Below are 13,232 nucleotides of genomic sequence, written 5' to 3' on the forward strand. Positions count from 1 at the left end.
AGATGAAATTAATAAAATACCTAATGGGTCTGAGTCTATTGAGAAGAGATTTATACAAGCTCTGGAGAATATGGGGGGAAAAATTAATGTTAAAAGCATAGAAAAGTAAAAAATGGAAAAAATAATTCTTAATTAGGGAAAATAATCATAGTAAACATGATTCAGCTATCATAGTATTTACATGGTCAACATAAACATTGGATATTAATCTAAGCAATAGATATGGATCCTGTAGTATGATCCTGTGGTATTGATACCAGAGGCTTTTAGAAGGGCTGGCTAGCGGGGTAGTATGGAGGAGAGAGACTAGGAAAAAAATGGATATTGATCTATCATAACTTTATAAGATTTGGGAAGAACAAGGGAACCCAAGTGTTTGTGTGTGCGCGTGCATGCATGTGTGTGTGTTTGTGTGTGGTGAGAATGGTGGTTATATGTGAAAGAGAGCTAAATTCTCATCTTCTGTAATAGATATTATCAGTAGATAGTAATGCCTATAACTGAAAGGAAGAACGTAAGACTGTAAGAATGTTTAGAGATTGGGAGTAAATATCAAAAACCAACAGGAAGAGCTGAAGCAGTTGCCTCCCAGGGTGAGAAATTTGAAATATGTGGGGCCTGATGTTTTTCATAACAAGTCTTATAAAGTTTTAAATGATGTACATGTGAGATTTTGCCAAAAATAACCCCCCCAAACCTAAATTAAAAATAAAGTGGAATAACGAAAGACAACAGAGACTTAATAGATCCAGGAGATGTATAAGGAGGAGTTCTACAAGGTTAAAAAAAAACAGAGAGAGAAAATAACAAGAACTCATATTAGAAGAAAGACCTAAGTCTGCATCTTGAGGGATACCCCATTCCCTCACCCTGACCCAAGTTTCAGTTAGCATTGATGAGAACAACTGATAATAGGCATATCCCTATAAAATTTTCAAAATCCAGGGAAAACAATAAAATCTTGCTGGGTTCCAGATAGAAAAAACAAGTTACTTGTGAAGGAAAAAAAATCAGACTGAGATTGAATTTCCTGCATCCAAGTTTGGAGACTAGAAGATGGTAGGATAATGTCAGTGGACTAGTGAGAGAACTACGCCCCATGAATCCTGTACTAGGCTAAGCTATCAGTCATCTGTCAAGGAGAGAGAGATTTGCAGATGTTTGAGGAGTCAGAGATTAGAGAAGTCTTGAGAAGGTATACTAACCAACAAAAGTGTTTGAACAGTGACTGTAGGATAGGGGAAGATAAAAGAGGAAATAGTGGTAAGCAATGAAGCTGTCAGTATACACATGGTCCAATTTCAGTGGTTAATGAAGCTGTTTCCAATTGTTGGAAAATGCTTACTGTAAGTTCTAAAGAAGTATTCTTTTTTCTCTACCTTTCAGCTTGAAAATTTTCAAAATAAAAATTTGAAAGACTTTTACCTAGATTTACCAATTTCTCTTGTAGTATATCACTTCTAATTCTTTAGAAATGGCTGATTGTAGGGCACGAAAAATAGAAGGTGAGCCTGCATTGTTTTAACATAACAGAAAGTAAGGAAATGTGCCATGATGAATGGGGACCTGTCAAAAGGGCAGAGAGTGCGCACAGATGATTTACTGGGGAGTACATTTTGGAAAAACACCTGTAAGGGAGTGAACAAAGCAGGATTGGAAGAGGGGAAAGTTCACCTGTGATGCAGTTCATCTTCTGCATTGTGAGCTCTGGACCTGAGATGGTCCAGCTATGGCTGTTGTATTTGTCCATTTGTTGTCAAAATTGGGCAAAGGAGTATGAAGAGATAGATACCTTCCATATATACCCTTCATATGACTAACATGTTTGTCATCTGGGTGATAAAAAATACTCTTTCCTGCATTTGTGTGACAGAAGTCTTACCTCTTTCTGATGACCAAGGTCAATTACTTCTTCCAGATTGGTGACTCCTTTCCTTGCCCTTTGGTTTCTTGGCCCAAGGTAGTTGAAGTGACCAGGTAGCAGTTGTAACTTAAAGTTTAATGGGCTATGTCCCTTGGTAAGAACAAGACCTTTAGGTTCATAGAACCTAGCATTGCAGGGAAGGGAAATATAAATTTCAAAGTGGGTCACTGGGAATGATGAGGCCATTCCTGCTTCCTCCCCTTTGTTTCTTGCTTGCATGTGTGTTACTTATTACCATACCATAATTATTACTGATTTAGGGTATAACTGCATCCTGGAGGAGGGTGTCGTATCTTCACATGGTATCATCTCCTCAACCATGCCTTCAGAATGCTCTTCCATTGCTCTCTCAGACTGGCAGCTTCTGAATGTTGCGGTATGTGGTACGACCAGTGGGCCCAATGGTCTGTGCTCATATCTCGTTCTCTATAAAGAAGATCCCTTGGTCTGTAGCAAAGTTAAGCAGGATATAAAGTGAACCAGAAACATTGGTAGGTCTCAGGTGCTGGTTACTACCTTATGGTCAGGAAAGGCAAATCCATACCTGTAATATGTGCTGATTCTGGTCAAGGTGAATCGATGCCCCTTCCAGAGTGGAAAGGGTCCAATGTAATCAGTTTACACTGTCTGATGATCTCTTGGAGGTAATGTGCCATATTGGGGGTTCAGCTTTGGTCTCTGTTACCGGCAGATTGGATGATCTGTTGTAGCAGTTAGCTAGATCAACCTTGGTGAGAGGGAGCCATACTATTGGGCCCATGCATAGTCTCTGTCCATGGCACCATGGCTACTATGTCCATTATGCCAGCACTAAGGGGGTCAATGACAAGCTGGATGATGTCAGCTGGTTAGTATTCTGTATACTTAGTTATTTAGTGCTTCTTCCGTGGTGGAGTGTCTTCTGATGGGTATTAATATGTGATACAAAGATTCTCGTATTTTATGTCCACTCCCACAGGCCTATCCTCATGCACTGTTCCCAGGAAAATCAGTTAAGAGACTTGGTAATCTTTTCAGTGAAGTTAAAGAGGCCCAAAACACATCAAAATGGTGTTTTGATATGTAGGGAGGAACTAGTGGAGGGAAAGAGGAGGAAGACGGAAGAAATAGACGGTTTATAAATTAAGGTTTCAGAACTTAACTGGGAAAGGATGAGATCAACCTTAGAATGGAAGGCAAGAAGGAAAGAGGAATGAATGGAAAATAGAAGATCTGAGGCAAATGGGAAGAACATGAAGGAATTTCCATCAGATTTTGCTTAGTGAAATAGGTGTCCAGATTATCTGCTAAGAGTGCATGTGTACAGAACCCTGTGAAAATTGGTCCTCTACCCACCACACTTCTTTTGCACATTCTTTGACCCTTTCTTGACTGAGAGTAAGCAGCCATGCTCCCTGGAAGTGCCTTTCCAAAGAGTTCTGAAGGAGAGAGCTCATTAGTTCTCGTTCAAACTCAGATAGGAGACTTGGGTGCCCTGGAGTTCCACAGAATTCATATGAGGATCTCAAGAGATCTCAAACTCATGTTTGTGATCCTGGGTTTTGTAACTAATATGGATAATTCAAATAATGCAACTTTCAGATTCCTTTGTACCTCAACAATGCTGACTCATTATCAAATAAATAAAATTTATTTACTCTGAATGTTGCCTCTTAGTTGGTCCTCTTAATTGATAAGAGAATCCATCAGTATCTTGTTTTAGATTACCCTATGAAAGTGAAGAATTTATGGATTATATGCTGATGGGAAAATTACCTGCTGAGGTAACTTCATATTTATTCTTTATTCTACTGATTTCATATATATGAATTTTGTAAAATGTGGGGTTTTTGCATGAGGTAAAAGATAACACATATATAAGGAAGTATATAATGTGCATATCTGGAGCCAAAATATTTATTTAAAATTATTTTGAATTAAAAGTTTATATGTAGTGATATTTGCTTTGCCTATGCTTTTTGACTGTCATTCATTTATTCATTTGCCATATATTTGCTACAATATGTAGGTTCTGTTCCAGGTGCTGGGAATATAAATGCACAAAAGATACAGTCCCTGAATTTTAGGGAGTTTATGGTCTGGTTATAGGAGACAGGTATTGTAATAAACCAAGTACTGTAGTATATTGTATGTGCTAAGAAAGAAATATATACAGGATGGACTAGGGCCCAAGGGAGGGAGTAGTCAATTTCTGCCTCAGAAGTATGGGAACCTGCTGTCAAGAAAGGTTTTACTGATGAAATGGTGACTGAATCTTGAAAGGTAATAAAGTGTTTTTGTTAAGTTTGACATTAGATAACATGAAGTCTTTGAGGCCAAAGAACTTCATCTATACAAGTTTGTATTCTGGCACAAAGGAAACATTTGCCAATGAGTCTCTAAGGTTTCCAAACAATTTCAAGTTTAAAACTTAATATTATAAAGGTATTTTTTTTCAAATACCAGCAGGTGGCAATATTATCCCATAAAAAAAGAATGATCGCCAAAAGCTGAAAATGACTTTCCAGAATTTCCAAATCTGGTAATGAGGGTGTTCTGGGTTAAAAATGGATGAGAAAAAGTGAGTTTCACAATTTTTTTCTTGGCAGGCCAGCTTTTCCTTGAATAAGCCAATGTCTGAACTCCACAATCCCCCCTTCCCATTCATTCTGAGCCCCAGAGATCTCCATAAAATGGACTTGGACGCCTCTCATTCAAAGGCCTGTGGGAGTCTGAAGCCCTTTTCAAGACTTCTGCACTACATTGACCCAGAAACAAAACTGAGCTTCCTGCCTGATGTCCACTAAAAGCCAGTCTGCATAAAATATTCATGAATTTAAGAGACTTTAGTGAAGTTTTGGGGAAAGGATAACAGCAGAGTTTACACAGCAGCAATGCAAACAAGCACAAATGAATTAGCCTCCCAGGTCTCAGAATGTCCTTTGGCCACCCACCATCATGGAATTTCACAGAATTCTTTTGTTTCAGCCCTTCTTTATCTGTTGGCTCCTCTTTTCCCCTTCTTGGCCCTGGAACTTCAAATTCTCCTTCTCTCCCTCTCCCCCTCTCTCCATCTCCTCCCAATTTCCCTGTCCCCTCTCCCTGCCTCTTCTTCTCCTTCTCCCTTTTTCTCTCTCCTGGTCTCCCACCTCCAAACCCACTAAGGTGCTCTACGGTAGAGGGCCCTTCACTCTGTGTGATTCCCTCCTTCCTTGAAGGCAGTAGTAGCAGTTTATTACCTTGAAACAGAAAACAGAACAATTTTTCTGTTTTCAGTGTAATAAAAATACTTTAAAAACCATGCCCTGCAGATATTAAAAAAAAAACACCACCTGTGATCATGGTTTTCAGCTAGTGTTTGCAGGTTTTTCTTTAGCAGGGTGATATTAAGTGAGCTTGTTAGGGTCCTCTGCACCTCTCTCCATCTTCCATGTGCCTAGAAAATGTGCCTAGTTTCTTCCATGATCTATCATATTTGCGTTATTTGCTCTTGATTTTTTCTTTCCATAGGGTTCTTTATCTGTGCAAGTCAATGTGGTCCCAGAATTAGGGCCAATTAGGAAATTGGTGATTGCTCTGCTATAGGGGACCATTTTTTCCCCTAAATATTTTATTATGGAAATATTCAATATAAAGAATATTTGGAAATATTATTGAATCTATCACCTAGAGTCTATGACTGTTAACATTTTGTTATATTTGCCTTCTGTCCATCTAATTTTTTGATGCATTTCAAACTAAGTTGCAGGCATAAGTACATTTCACTCCTAGACATTTTAGCATGCATGTAACTAACTAGAGTTTAATATTTATTTTCAGGTTTTTTTTTTTGAGGTAAAATTTATGTAACAGTGATATTCAAATCTTAAGCATACCATTAGATAAGTTTTGAGCAATGCAAAAGCCTGGGTTATCTAAACCCCTATCAAGATACAGAAAATGTACATAGAGGATTTATTTGTTTGTTAGTTTTTCCACACACAGGGAGTGTAAAATGGTTAAATTCTAGACATTTCCAGGTCTGAGTACGCTATTGGTGAGAAATTACTTATTATAGTATAAGGGATTTTAAGTGAGTTTTATTTATAAGTACAGAAACACAGATTAAGGTCTGCATTTGTGCTTTTTGCTATTGTTTCAGTTTGAGCTCAGTGACTTTACAAGTAAGCAGAAACACTCAAGCAAAATGGTCAGTGCCTGTGAATTAAGAGCAGGAACTAGGTCTACTTTTTGATCTGTATCTCAACTACCTGGAATGCTTTATACCTTTGGCACTCGATAAATATTTCTTATTGCCATACTATCTGCTACAAAAATTTACTAGGTCTATTTTATGGCTATTGTTTGTGTACCTAAAAAATAGTCATGGGACTATAGAAGTCAAAGCCATGGAGAGTGTCACACATCCTTCTCAGCTGTTCATCAGGCAGTACTTGAAGTAGGGTTAAAGGTATAGGGTAAAGTTATAGAGCTTCTCAAGGGCCCAGAGGTAAAGAAAGAATGATAGCTAAATTCAGACAGAACAGCACTGAGGTTCCAGGAGACCTAGATTCTGAGTTCTTTTATGCTTCCTGTTGGAGTTCACATCCAGTGCTTGGGCTTCCCAGGGCCTGTAGGTTCATGCAGATGAGTAGTTACTGCTTCTTGAAGGTGTTTGTATGGAAGAGTCCTGATACATGCTTACAGAAAGAAATATATAGCAAAACAGTGGCATGTTACTTTATTAAACTAAGTTATAGTCAAGAAATTCGGATATCTTTTTTTTTTTTTTTTTTTTGCGGTACGCGGGCCTCTCACTGCCATGGCCTCTCCCATTGCAGAGCACAGGCTCCGGACGCGCAGGCTCAGCGGCCATGGCTCACGGGCCCAGCCGCTCCGCGGCATGTGGGACCCTCCCGGACCGGGGCACGAATCCGTGTCCCCTGCATCGGCAGGCGGACTCTCAACCACTGCGCCACCAGGGAAGCCCTAGGATATCTTTTTAAATGCTGCATCCAAATTCCAACAACCCAAATGTCCACTGAGGCCCATTACAAACCATTGCTTGTCATTCTTTTTTTTTTTAATCGAAATATAGTTATATAGTTGATTAGCAATGTTGTGTTAGTTTCTGGTATACAGCAAAGTAATTCAGTTTAATATATATTTATGTAAATATATGTACTATTTTTCAGATTATTTTCCATTATAGGTTATTACAAGATACTGAATATCACTTATATGTGGAATCTAAAAAAATGATACAAATGAACTTATTTACAAAACAGAAACAGACCCACAGACATAGAAAACAAATTTATGGTTACCAAAGGGAAAAGGGGCGGGGAGGGATAAATCAGGAGCTTGGGATTAACAGATACACACTATTATATATAAAGTAGATAGACAACGAGGACCTACTATAGCACAGGGAACTATATTCAATATCTTGTAATTGCCATACTTTGTTTTTGAGTTGGTTCCCGCTTCACTGACTTAAAGTCAAATATGCAGAGTGAAATCTGTCTCTCAATTGCTATCTTGGTCACAGATCTTTTTGTTCACAGATGGAAATTTTCTCCAGAAGAAATAATAGTAGTATTTTGTCCTGTGTTCAGTTTTGGAGAATAAAACTCACTCTAACGGGTTTAAGCACAAAGAGATTTATCATGGAATATTAAATGGCTCACAGATTTTAGGTTGAGCTTCCAGGAATGGTTCCCAACTCACACTGGCTGGCAAGGGTTTGTTGCTTTTACCCCAAGCAGGATACTATAGTATCAGAAAGACACCACCAAAACTATCAGCTCCTGAGCCTCTGCTACGAGCAGAAAATAGTCTGCCAATTTAGGAAGCTGCTGTTACATCTGCTGTCCCAGAGTGTGCCACTGCTGTTCCAAGCCACACCAACAAAAGTGAATACCAAAGTCGAGATTAACATCTGATCATAGGAACTTGACTAAAACCTAGAACCCTAGGTACAAAGGGATTGAGAAATAGTTTTCAGCTGTTTAGCTTCAGCATATTAGAAGAAGGAGTTAAAACATGTACTGAGTGAGCCATTTCAGTGTCTTCTAGAAATAGCTAATATTTGGAGAGTTTATCAAGATGGCAACATAGGAGGCTCCAAACATTCTTCCTCCCATGGATGCAACAAGTGTGTAGCTGCATTCTAAGAAATTCCCTCTGAAAAAAATCGAGAAACTAGCTAAGCAACTCCTACGTATCAGGCATATGAGAAAATACAAAATGGGTAGGAAAGGCTGAGACACACACTCACCATAAACTCCGCCCCCAGCAGTGTCATACTATTGAGAGGGAACTCCAACTCCCAGCTTCTCTCTGAGGAACAGAGTTTGGACTGCACATCTAGCACCCCAATTTTTGACTCCCCCATGAGGGATGGATTTCCAAGACACGTAGCCTACAGCTAACATCATACTTAATGGTGAAAGGCTAAAAACTACCTCTAACATTAGGAACAAGGCAAAGGTGCCACTTTTGTCACTTTTATTCAGCATAGTACCGTAAGTTGTAGCCAGAACAATTAGACAAGAAAAATAAATAAAATAATCCAAATCAAAAAGGAATAAATAAAAGTCTCTTTTTGCAGATGACATGATATTATATATAGAAAACCATAAGGACTCCACTATAAAACTGTTAGGACTAATAAAAATTCAGTAAAATTTCAGGTTACAAAATCAATATACAAAAATTAGTTGCGTTTTTATACATTAACAGTGAACTATCAGAAAGAGAAGTTGACAATCTCATTTGTAATTGCATCAAAAACAATAAAATACTTAGGAACAAATATAACCAAGGAGGTGAGAGATCTGTACACTGAAAACTATAAGACATTGATAATAGAAATGAAGACACAAATAAATGGAAAGATATTCCATGGTCATGGATTAAAAGAATTAATATTGTTGAAGTGTCCATTCAATGTCATCTCTATCAAAATTCCAACGGCATTTTTCATAGAAATAGAACAAACAATCCTAAAATTTGTATTGAACCATAAAAGTCCCCCAAAAGTGAAATCAATCTTGAGTAAGAAGAACAAAGCTGGAGGCATCACACTTCCTAACTTCAAACTATATTACAAATCTCTAGTAATCAAAACAGTATGGTATTGGTATAAAAACAGACATGTAGATCAATGGAACAGAACAAGAAGTACAGAAATAAACCCATGTATATAAGGTCAGTTAATTTTTGACAAAAGAGGCAAGAATATGCAATGGGGAAAGGATAGTCTCTTCAGTAAATGTTGGGAGTACTGGATATCCACATGCAGAAGAATGAACTGGGTCCCTGTATTATACCATACACAGAATTATTTAGTTCATTTTGTAATAGTTTTGCACAGGCCCTGTATTCAAGTCTTTCTGTTTATTATTCATCTATAGAGGACTGCTTACCTAGAGAATTATGGGTGTACTCTCCTTGACTTGACTTCCTACTCTAACCTGGTACTTTCTCAGTTGTACTCCTAGAAATAGAGCTGGTTTTGAGTTGGAGGCCTGGAAACATAGCTTGTAATCTTTGTTAAGGCCTTTAGCTATCTGGTAGTAAAGGGAAAGTGAACTGAGGTTGGTGTCAACTGGTGTATACAGTTTGAGTGTGTTGAATCACATCCCCTGAGCACACATCATTTCTGGGGGTGCTTTCTCTGAACCTTGGTCTTCCTTCACATCCGGAGAAGCAGGTAGCCCCAGGAAGAGGAGGGACCAATGTGCAGCTCAGTGGCTCACGGGCATTTCATTTGGTGGCATCACAGTGATTATTTCTTTGTGCTCACCAGTTATTTGTCATATACTTCATTCTTAAGATATTGCTTCCTACCCCTCAAGGATATCCTTTTGAGTAATTTGACGATGAAGAGAAGAGATGTAGGTAGCTTATAATTGGATTGTTTGGGGTTTTTTGTGGTTGAGTTGTATGAGTTGTTTGTATATTTTGGATATTAGGCCCTTGTTGGTTGCATCATTTGCAAATATTTTCTCCCAGTCCATAGGTTGTCTTTTCATTTTGTTTATGGTTTCCTTTGCTGTATAAAAGCTTATAAGTTTAATTAGGCCCCATTTGTTTGTTTTTGCTTTTATTTCTATTGCCTTGGGAGACTGACCTAAGAAAACATTGTTACGATTTGTGTCAGGGAATGTTTTGCCTATGTTCTTTTCTAGGAGTTTTATGGTGTCATGTCTTAATTTAAGTCTTTAAGCCATTTTGAGTTTATTTTTGGTATGGTATGAGGGTTTGTTCTAACTTCACTGATTTACATGTGGCTGTCTGACTTTCCCAACACCACTTGCTGAAGAGATTGTCTTTTTTCCACTCTATATTCTGTTGGCTTTTAATCAGTTTGAAGCCAGATTGTAACAATCAGGATCATTTAAGGTACTAATAGTGGACAAACAAAATGTCTACTATATAGACATCAAAAAATTAAAATCTTTGTAATTTTGTCTTGGAATTCATTGAGTTGTAGAACAATGTTCATATTTTGTTTTTTCTTAAAAAAGGAAATTAATATAGTAAATTAAGGAGACTAGGAAATTTGTGAATATACATGCATGTTTATATATGCCAAATAAATATAAACATTTGCTACTCACACATGCACTATATTGTACAAATGTTCTTCATTAGCTATTTTGCCAGATCCAGCTCAAGGACTTATTTATCTATCCTTAGGAATTTTAGCACACAGAAGGTGTTTTAGACAACACAAGATGAACAGAAGCACAGTTTATCAGTTAATTGCAATATTGATATGTAATTAACTCTAATGGATTCAACAGTCATAAAGAAATCATTAAGTTGATTTTTTTTAACTAAGAGCATTGTCACAGTAAACTAACTGCTGATGACCATTTGCATTTCACAAACATTACTCCTGTCTATGAGTGTATCCAGGCTATGCTGTTGTTGGCTCAGGCTCTGAACTTGAACTCTGTGTAAAGCTGGAAGTTATAGCCCTTATCTTAGTCATTGGGCTTGGGCTGTTTCCTAAAACTCTAAGAACTGGCTTGGTTACTGTTAGTTCTCCCTTCTGAAAACTGCATTTTCTTGTGACCTAGTAGACAAATTCAACTTTTCCTACTGAAAAATGAAAGGTTTAGAGCAGCAGTTCTCAAAGCAGTTCTCTTCTTCAGGGAGTCTGCAACGTCAAAACTGTTTCCATAATAATACTCAGACTTTTATTTCTCCCTTTTTCTTCCAGAGGCTACAGCACATGATAGTATAGTTGCTCTGATATTAATATGTGGTGAGTTTATTATGATTTTTAAAAAATTTTTACTAAATAAGTAAATACATATTTAAATATTTTCTCAGTTTTAACTTATTATATGGTAATAAACGATTGACTGAACCCACATAAACAAAAGCTCTTTGGAGCCCTCCATAATGTTTAAAGGGATCCTGAGACCAAAAAGTTTGAGTACTGCTGGTTTAGTGTAATGTAAACAGTTGTTTGAAGACATTAGTGTTCATAGAAATTCTAAATGTACTTCTTGGGTATTTAGACATTATTTTCTGGATCCTATATAGTTGCCACAAACTTGTTTTGCATTAGCATGGTAATAAGATGCTGTTCAGGGTTTTTTTTCAGTATTTCTACTAAAATGGTACATGATCCTTGTGATGCACATTTACAACTGATATCACTTGCCATTCATTATGGGATAACTGATTTGCCAACTTGAGGCTTTAAATAATTGTGGCTTCATTATGGATTCAAGTGCATCTTATAAAAAATAACTATGAGTCGTTCTAAACAATTGATAATAAATAAGCTTTCAAGTCAAAATTATCACAAATCTTTTCTGGAGACATTTATGTTAGTTTATTTGGATTATGATACTTTGTATCTATATATTGCCTATCTTTTGACATTAATAGTTATATTTACCTTACTTAGGGAATCTGCAGCAATGAGTAAGATTCTTCAAAACACGCTGGTGAAAGTAATTTTAGTTAGTTTTAGGTAGCCCAAAATAGCAACATGTAAAACCTCTTTAATGTGTATAATCTCAAGGTTTAAAAATTTTTTAAATTTCCAATGTTTCCAATATTTATACCAACATAAAGTTTTTGAATAATGGTACTGTTTGTCTTAAATGGCATTTTGAAATAACTGTAAGTGTGGAAATTCATGTAAAGGTTTATTTTGATTATAAAATATTAATAACATGTTAATATTTATTGAACTATATTATATGCTTGAAAAATATGAAATATTATATTATATGAATCCTCTTTTTAGATAGGCAGTATAGATGAGAGAAAAGAGATACTTTGGGGAAGAAGATTATTGTAAATTGTAAAATGTTCAATTATTCATATGCATTTCAATTATGAAAATAACTATAGTGGAAAAAATATAGTGAAACATATTAGAGAATTACTTCCAAGTATAATACCATTCTGGTATGTTGGAGGACATGACAAAAGCCATTTAGTACTCTAAAAATTAATCTGACTATGTGAAGTAAAACCTCAGTTAACTGCCATGATAGGGTATTCTTTTGGTTAATAGATGGTAAAAGATGATTGCCATTGAAAAGATAGTTTGTTATAGTTTGCAAGAGGAGGAGGCATGCCATGCCATGCAGGACCAGATGGGGAAGCACAGGGGTAGGTCAGGATGCAGAAGGAGTGAGGGGAAAGCATGGGCCAGGGCCTTTATTGTGGTTCTTGGGGGAAGGATTGGGAAAGGCAGAGTAAGTAGCTGAACAAGTTTAGTTTGAGTAATTTCTGCAGGCTCTGAGATATAAGGGTGGTTCCTAGTTGTCTGGTACCTGGTCCTGGGGTGATTTAGGCCTGGGAGATAGTATACCAGATTGCAGGCGTCTCATAAAAGGAGTTGTCAAAATATCATAAAATACAGATAATAAAAAACATGATTAATATAGTGACATACCATGTGTTTATTTATCTTTAATTGCCTGTGTCCCTCCATAGAATACAAGCTCTGTGTGGCAGCTCTTTGTCTACTTTATTTCTGCAGCAGTCCCAGAACTTAGAATGGTACCTGCACATAATGATTACTTGAGTCAAGGAGAGATCTAGTGAGCCATAAACCTACTCTTCTTTTTATGTTCTCATTGTTGTTGTCATCTAAAGTTAAAATCTCTTGGTCCTTGTTCCCTGCATCTCCATCCCCATTATATCAATTGCTGAGTCTGTCAGGTCTACCACTGAAATATCTCTGGTATCTGTTTTTTGATTCAGATTCCCAGTTGATTCTTCAGGCCCTCCTTAAATCTTGCCTGGATTATGAATGTTAAGTGCATACTTTGTATTTTATACCTTTTACTTATCCTGTTTTAAAAGT

This window comes from Phocoena sinus, chromosome 2, assembly GCF_008692025.1.
Source record: "Phocoena sinus isolate mPhoSin1 chromosome 2, mPhoSin1.pri, whole genome shotgun sequence".
Taxonomy (NCBI): domain Eukaryota; kingdom Metazoa; phylum Chordata; class Mammalia; order Artiodactyla; family Phocoenidae; genus Phocoena; species Phocoena sinus.